This window comes from Ceratina calcarata, unplaced genomic scaffold (assembly GCF_001652005.2).
Source record: "Ceratina calcarata isolate Rehan_Ccalc_2016 unplaced genomic scaffold, ASM165200v1 scaffold165.2, whole genome shotgun sequence".
NCBI lineage: Eukaryota > Metazoa > Arthropoda > Insecta > Hymenoptera > Apidae > Ceratina > Ceratina calcarata.
Window position 1 is genome coordinate 388,976 of NW_017137815.1, and position 6,977 is coordinate 395,952.

The following is a 6,977-nucleotide window of genomic DNA, read 5'->3' on the forward strand; positions in this document are numbered from 1 at the left end:
AAATTTTTTGTTAAAAGTTGGCTGTTTCGACGGTGGGACGGTCGGATTTTGTCAATACCAATAAAATGCCAAATAATCATACTTAACTCGTTAAATACTGAAGTTAGAAGAGAAATGCGTAGAAACATTCTTTGTAGAGGATGTAAAATAGCTATAACTTTCGTATAAAAATTTTTTCGCTATCGTCAATAATTACTTAATAAATAAAATTGTTTATGGCAAAAACTTTTTCTTCGCCCAAGTGAAAAATGTTTCAGATAAAAGTTATAGCTCCAGTTGCTAGATACAGAATAGAAAAGAAAACTGCACGTCACACGTATTTCAGTTGGATTACGTGCAGTCCTATTATACATATGTAATATACGCGTATTGTACTACCGATAATGCCAAGAAATTGTCAAGTGCAAAAATCAGTTCGATTTAAAGTGAAGCTCTACGATTCATTCTATTATTTATCCGGCCTCTCTTTATGCCGTCGGTTGACAGTCGTACGGCACAATAGAGTGCACGATCACTTTCATTTTCAATAAATATTCCGCCGTTCATATTCTACAGCTCGGAAATCCTGGAATGATTGTTCGAGCAATTTAAAATGACGATGTGGGACCAGTTGAGGCGAGGAGGCGCGTATTTTCGCGTAGCCGTGCACCAGATTTAACGTTCCACGAATCGGAAGGAGATGAAAGGCACCCAGAGAGAGCTAGATCGGGGGATGAAGAGAGGATGAGAGTGGAATCATGGTTTTTGGACGATAGAATCGATTGAACCGGCCTCGGCTCTTGCAAGTCACTGGTAAACACAAAGTGTAACTCCGTCTCTCTTTACCCGCGTAGCGCAATATACAGAGCGAGGAAGAGAGACGGGTGTAGAGAACGAGAGAGAGAGGAAGAGAGTACGAGTCCAAAATTAAAGACGCGTGTATAAACAACGAAGAACCCCCTGTGTCGGGGAAGATCGAGAGGATATTGCTTGGTTCTTCCGTGTTTACCGCGAATCGCTAATCAGAACCGCCGTGTATCTCGCGATGCGTTTTAATTAAAACGTGTCGTGCGTTTTCATTAAAACCGTGACGCGTACGAGACATGCTTTATGCGAGGAATAAAAAAAAAAGAGAGAGAGAGAGAGAGAGAGGAGGAACGTACGGTCTACTCGAAAACGTGACTCGAATTCTTCCTTTTACGTTCCAGCGCTCTGTAATCATAGAAGATAATGCGACGGAATATGAGAATAGTGTCAGAATTTTCTGTCAGAGGAATAAGTACTCGTCACAATCGAAAAGGTTTAATCGTTGAAGAAAATTGTGCTCCGTTAGGTTCGAATAGCTGAATCGTTCGCCTGTTGATAAATGATTCTTAAACTCGGATGGATTGTGGCGCGAATAATAATGGGATGATATTCATTCGCGACGATGTACCTACCATCGGGATCGTCCGTGTTTCAATAAGTAAGCACACTTTTTGACAAATGATATTTAAACTAGCTGCGCCGGGCCGGTTGCCAGGATCCGAAGTAACGCGGCAAAATGCGATTTTCGAATAAATTCACCGCACTCTATTCGTCATCCCACCCTTAATCCGAATCTATTATCTCGATCGAGAACGCGCGTCCTGCCAATCCGTACGGATTTGAAACGATACCGGGCAGAAGGATACCGGGGCGGATGGAATCCCAAAGGAGGTACGGGAAGGTATCTGGCTGCTGCGGGTGACGTTAAAGCACGAGTCCTCGTTTACATGAAAAGAATGTAAATCGTTTTCGTTTGGGACAAAGGCAATTTAGGGTCGTACATAACTCCGTTCTCCGTCCGTCTCTCGTATCTCTCGCGTTTTAAAAGTAGACAGGGCTTCCGCTTTAAATCGCGCGGACCGTTTCGCAATCGGTCGTTGCGATCGACGAATTGCGGTTGCGCCACCCCCCGGTTTCCCAAATGGGGATGACCCGACACCCTCTCCCGTCCGCCGCCAACCATTACGGATTGTTCCGACCCCGGGTGAACGGAGATCGCACAAGGTGAATTAGAATAAGTTAAAAAAGTGTGTATCTCACTATCTGTCTCTCTCTCTCTCTCTCTCTCTCTTCGTTCCAGTTTTATATCTTCGCTTTATACGAGGTCAATATCGTGTATATACATATCCAAATCTAACCCATAATATCAGCGATACAATAACCTAGTATAATAAAATGAAATGAAATAAAAGTCGTCTATTAAAAGATGAAAAAATATTCTCGTTCCAATCGGATTGATTAAAACGCGCACGTAGTAACCATGCGATTCCAGTTTCAATCTCGTACAAAGTAACCCGTTAAAGGATTAAAAAACGATCTGCACTCTTTCAATCGGTAGCCGTCCCAATTCTTTTTTCCGTTTCCCTGCCGTTCCTTTTTAACTCGAAGGAGAATTCCCATCGCAAAGTTGGAAAACAATCGGTCTATCTCGGATCGAATGGCCTCGCCCAATCGATCCGAACAATAAGCAATGTAGATAATAGCCCCCACGGCTTATCAGCCACCCACTCATGGAACCGGCAGAGGCGCGGGGGGGGTGGGTACGGAGAGTACCGGCGGGATGATAGAAAGTATTTCGCGCGAAAAACTCTTCAACCGGGAGAGAAGTTTTTCGCGATACCGCGCGAGAGAAGAAGAAGCGGCGCGAGTATCAGATTTCCCGGGAAACTACGAGTTTTCCCATCGCTTTTAAAGCTTCCCCCGGTGCTTATACGTTTCCGAGTAGCGGCAGCGGCGGTAGAACAGTTTCAGCTCAGTTTTAAAACTTATCTAACGGATACGGATGATACAAATACGGGACACAAATTGAATGCTCGACCACTTCTCCTTAACTGCGAATCGAAAACTGCGGATGATCGCTGGACCGCAAAGCCAGTGGCTGAACGTTCACAGTTTTTACTGATTTAATATTTAAGTCGAGCGGCAGGTAATTTGTTTAGAGGCAGTTGCGTCGAGCGAAGGGGGCAGGTTTTATTGCTCGGAAACGATTTTAAAACGATAGGAACTTTTGAGAATTCGTACGACCCATATAGACATTTCCAAACGGTCTGCGATATTCGGGGGAAACGGCTCCGCGGTTTTCCGATCGATCGAATCGATTTCCTCACGGAAATTCGTTTCTAACCGCCCGACGGTTCCGTACGTCACGCTACTTCTCTGTGCGTTACTCGACGAGATGAAAGAAAGAAATGGACACGGTGACACCTGGTGTCCCTTCTTCTTCATCTTCTTCGGACCGACATTTAACTCAAATAAGAACGAGAAAGGTACGAGCCCCCTGGTCGACTTTCAACCGTGAAAACGGCTACAATGACCGCAGAAACGTTTCGAATATGCACCCGATGGCCGGCTCACAATGGGAACGAGGAAAATGGAAAAAGGGACACTGATTTCTCCCGCAATTTTTGTTATTCCGGCGGAGCCCGGTGCGAGGAATCGACCAAGCGATGGTCAAAAGGTCCTGTTAGGCGTGCGTTTGGGTTTGTCGATGCGCCAGGTGCAACCTTCGAAACCTTTTTCTCTGGATATACGTCTACCTGAGTTCTGAAAGGAAGTCCATTGTTTGCTGCTTGTCCACGATGATTACGATCCTGTCGATCTCCTCCGTCCTCGAATCTTCCCCCAGGACCAATCATCTCCTCATTTTGTCAAGGAAACAAACTGGTTTCACGAAGAAACTCGATGCGAAATTCTAATGCGAAGTGAATTTCAAATTTTCGTTCAACCTTAACGTTGTTAAAAGATCCGAGAATAATGGAAATTGATTTCTACGAAGAAAAGAATTGCGAATTAATACCGATTGATTAATTGCTCGATTCATTTAATTGCGCTATTGAATAATATCAGAAGCAGAGCAGTGATTTAAAGAACAATACTGCTTCGAATGTCACAATTTATATTCACGACATTTATCTCAACAATCTAGATTTATTTTCCTTCAATAAAATTGTAAATCGTGAGACATAAAAAACGGATTTAACGAAATTTTATGTTCGACGTTAGAGTTATAATTATTAAATGATCGTAAAAGGAGAGTCGATCGTAATTATAACCGTCGAATGTATCGAAATTGTAATTCTTCACTAACAATGCAAAATTAATCATTGTTAACGAGATATCGAAACGGTAATAAATATCGTACGTAATTGGATAAAATTCAAGGGATGGTACTCAAATGATGGAAGAACGAAATAAAAGTGGAAGCTGAAATATAAATTGCTCATAATACTTTTCCGACCTTAGATATCAGAGTTAATTATTAACCGCGGGAAATGCGATTTACTTAATTTTCAGTTGCTAATAAAAGCAATTTCATGATCTAACACTATCGATAATGTCTGTGTACGTGAATTTTCCAGTACTAGATACTGCAGTTGGCTAACTAACCAGTCACTGGGAATGCAGTTCTCTGAGTTGTCCGTCGATGGAACAATCGATTCTCCGATGGTGGATATATTTAAAAAAAGGAAGGAATAATAATCGTGAAGAATTTACTTTTCATTCCACATTAACGGTAATGGAGTATAAAAAAAGAAATAATAATGAAATACGAGAAGCGACTGCACTACTCAATTAAAAATATTATAAAATTAAAAAACGTCGAGAAGTAACACGTCTGAATTTTTATTTAACTTTTATTAAAGGAGATGAAGATAAACATTCTTTGCAGTACTTTCTAGGTTTTACGATATTAAAGTGGGAATGAAAATTATAATATATAAAAAGAAAGATATTTGTGACTGACGAAAGGTAGATTCGTTAAATGGAATTATTATGGAATCATCTTTCTCGACATGGACTTGCTGCGACAATCCGTCGTCGTAAAATTAACAATGGTAAAACATTCGGAGCAATTGGAACATTTAATCAAAAGGAATAGGATAGTCGTGAGAGAAGACTTTTAATTCCTATTTAATCCCGTCGGTGCCTAAAGAACGGTGAGCTATTCCATCGGTAAATTATGGATCCAGATCTATGCAGAGTTAATGAGCACAAATTACGATTGTAATATTAACGAGGATGAAAAAGGAGACGAGGAACGATGGAACGAGCGGTTTGAAGTATATTTCGCTGGATCCCGTCATCGGTACAAGATGATTACCAACTGCGACTATCGTTCGGCGAAAAAAAGAAACACGGGTATCGTTGTACTCGAAACTATTCTATCCCACGCACGATCCATACAAGGCCTCGCACAGGGATGAGAGCCATGGGGGTTGAGATCCGGAAACCGGAGTGAGTGAGCGAGCGAGAGCGAGAGAGAGAGACGAGGACAGAGGTTTCTCCGAGGTACAACAGGGTGTATGGGCAGAATATTGATCTGTGGGGTGGGCTTCCACCCTTCTACCCGGGAAACCCGAACAACCCCCTCGCCCCCGTTCGCGGAGAAGGGGCCAGGAGTTGCGTGGTAGGGTCCAGGCTCGCAGCTTCCCGCGAAAATCACCCCTCCTTCGGTTCGCTTTCTGGGGGTTGCTTTCTCCTTCGACGGAGAAGGGGTAGCGACGGGGTGGCAAGTTCGTTCGACTCGCGCGTACGTATACATATGTACACCGCGTACGGCGTACGCGTATCGTCCTCCGTCGGTGCCTGAACCAGCCCTGTACGGCTGTAGAGAATTTTCGGGTACCAGACCCGGGATGGCCGGTTGGTCTCGCCTCCTTTCTCTCCTTCGATATCGCCTTTCTCGACCCCCGTGTGTACGACGCGTACTCTCTCTTCGAGCGTCCCTAAACTACCCTGTTGCCCCCTACGTCTATCTATATTCCGCGCACGCTCTCCTCTCTCTCCTCTGTCCTCTATCGTTCCTCGCCTTTTTCTCAGTCAGTCGGTTCGTCGCCGGGTCCTCGGCCTGTTTGCGGATTATTATCATCGCCACCGGTTCGCCGCGCAACCGAACGGTAACGGAAACGAGAACCGCGGTCGACCGCGTGTGATAAGTGTCGCCAGCTAAATGGTACGTTTCGTCCTTGATCGGTCGGACAGTTGACGCGGTGGCCGCGGCCGTTCGACAAAAGCGTTCGTCTTGTTACCGTGATTAGTAGCAGAGCGGCGAGAACGGTGTTGTGACAAGTGTTCGTCTAACAACTGTTCGCTTATCGGTCGTTCACGAGGCCCGATACCGGTTCAAATAATCGGCAGTCGCGTTGAACGCAAGTTACGATTAGACGAGGAAACTCTCCGTCTCTGGAGTAAAGATCAGTGAGATAGGAACAGTTTTAGACGAGTTTCATTGGCTGAGAAACGACATTCGTTCGGAGAACGTTGACTTTCGTTTAAAATCGAATTTCACTTTTTAAAAGGGTAATCCGTGTAAACGACAAATAAAAATGGCCGAGAGGGTGTCGTGGGGGAACGAAGGAAGGTCCTTGACCCTTCGAGGACGAATCTAATGTTCCCGGGGTTAGGAATCCCTGTAAAGGTTGTTAAACTCCAATCTTCTATCGTAAACCTGTTACTTACGGTAAAATTGTCTCAATATCGGTTCTAGGGTATCGTCGCGATTCTCGTAGATTCTGCGAACACGGTCCGACAACTGTTTCCGAAATAAAACCGCGCTTTCGACCGTTTCGTGACGATTTTAATATCGCGCCCGAGGCTGGAACAGCGGCGTAGGGGTTATTAAACTCGAATCTCGAACTTAACGGCTGAACACGTACGGACGAGCATTTTATGGTTTATGGCAATCTCGAAACCCTGGAGAACATTGCCAGCACCACCGTTTTAAAACCCCGTTGGGATCGAATTTGCAAAGAAACACGCTTCCGAGAGATAGTTAATCTCTCTGTAGAAGGATCGCTAGAAAAATTGGATTTCAACTTTTATTAAGATTCGAAGAAGCGTTTGATGCTTTAAAGATTAAGGCAAGCCGAGAATATGAAGAATCCTCGTACCGTTAATATACGTATAAGTTTGCCCGATTGAGGAATGCGATTTACGAAAGTAAAGGATAAAAAGAAAAGATAGTCAGGGAA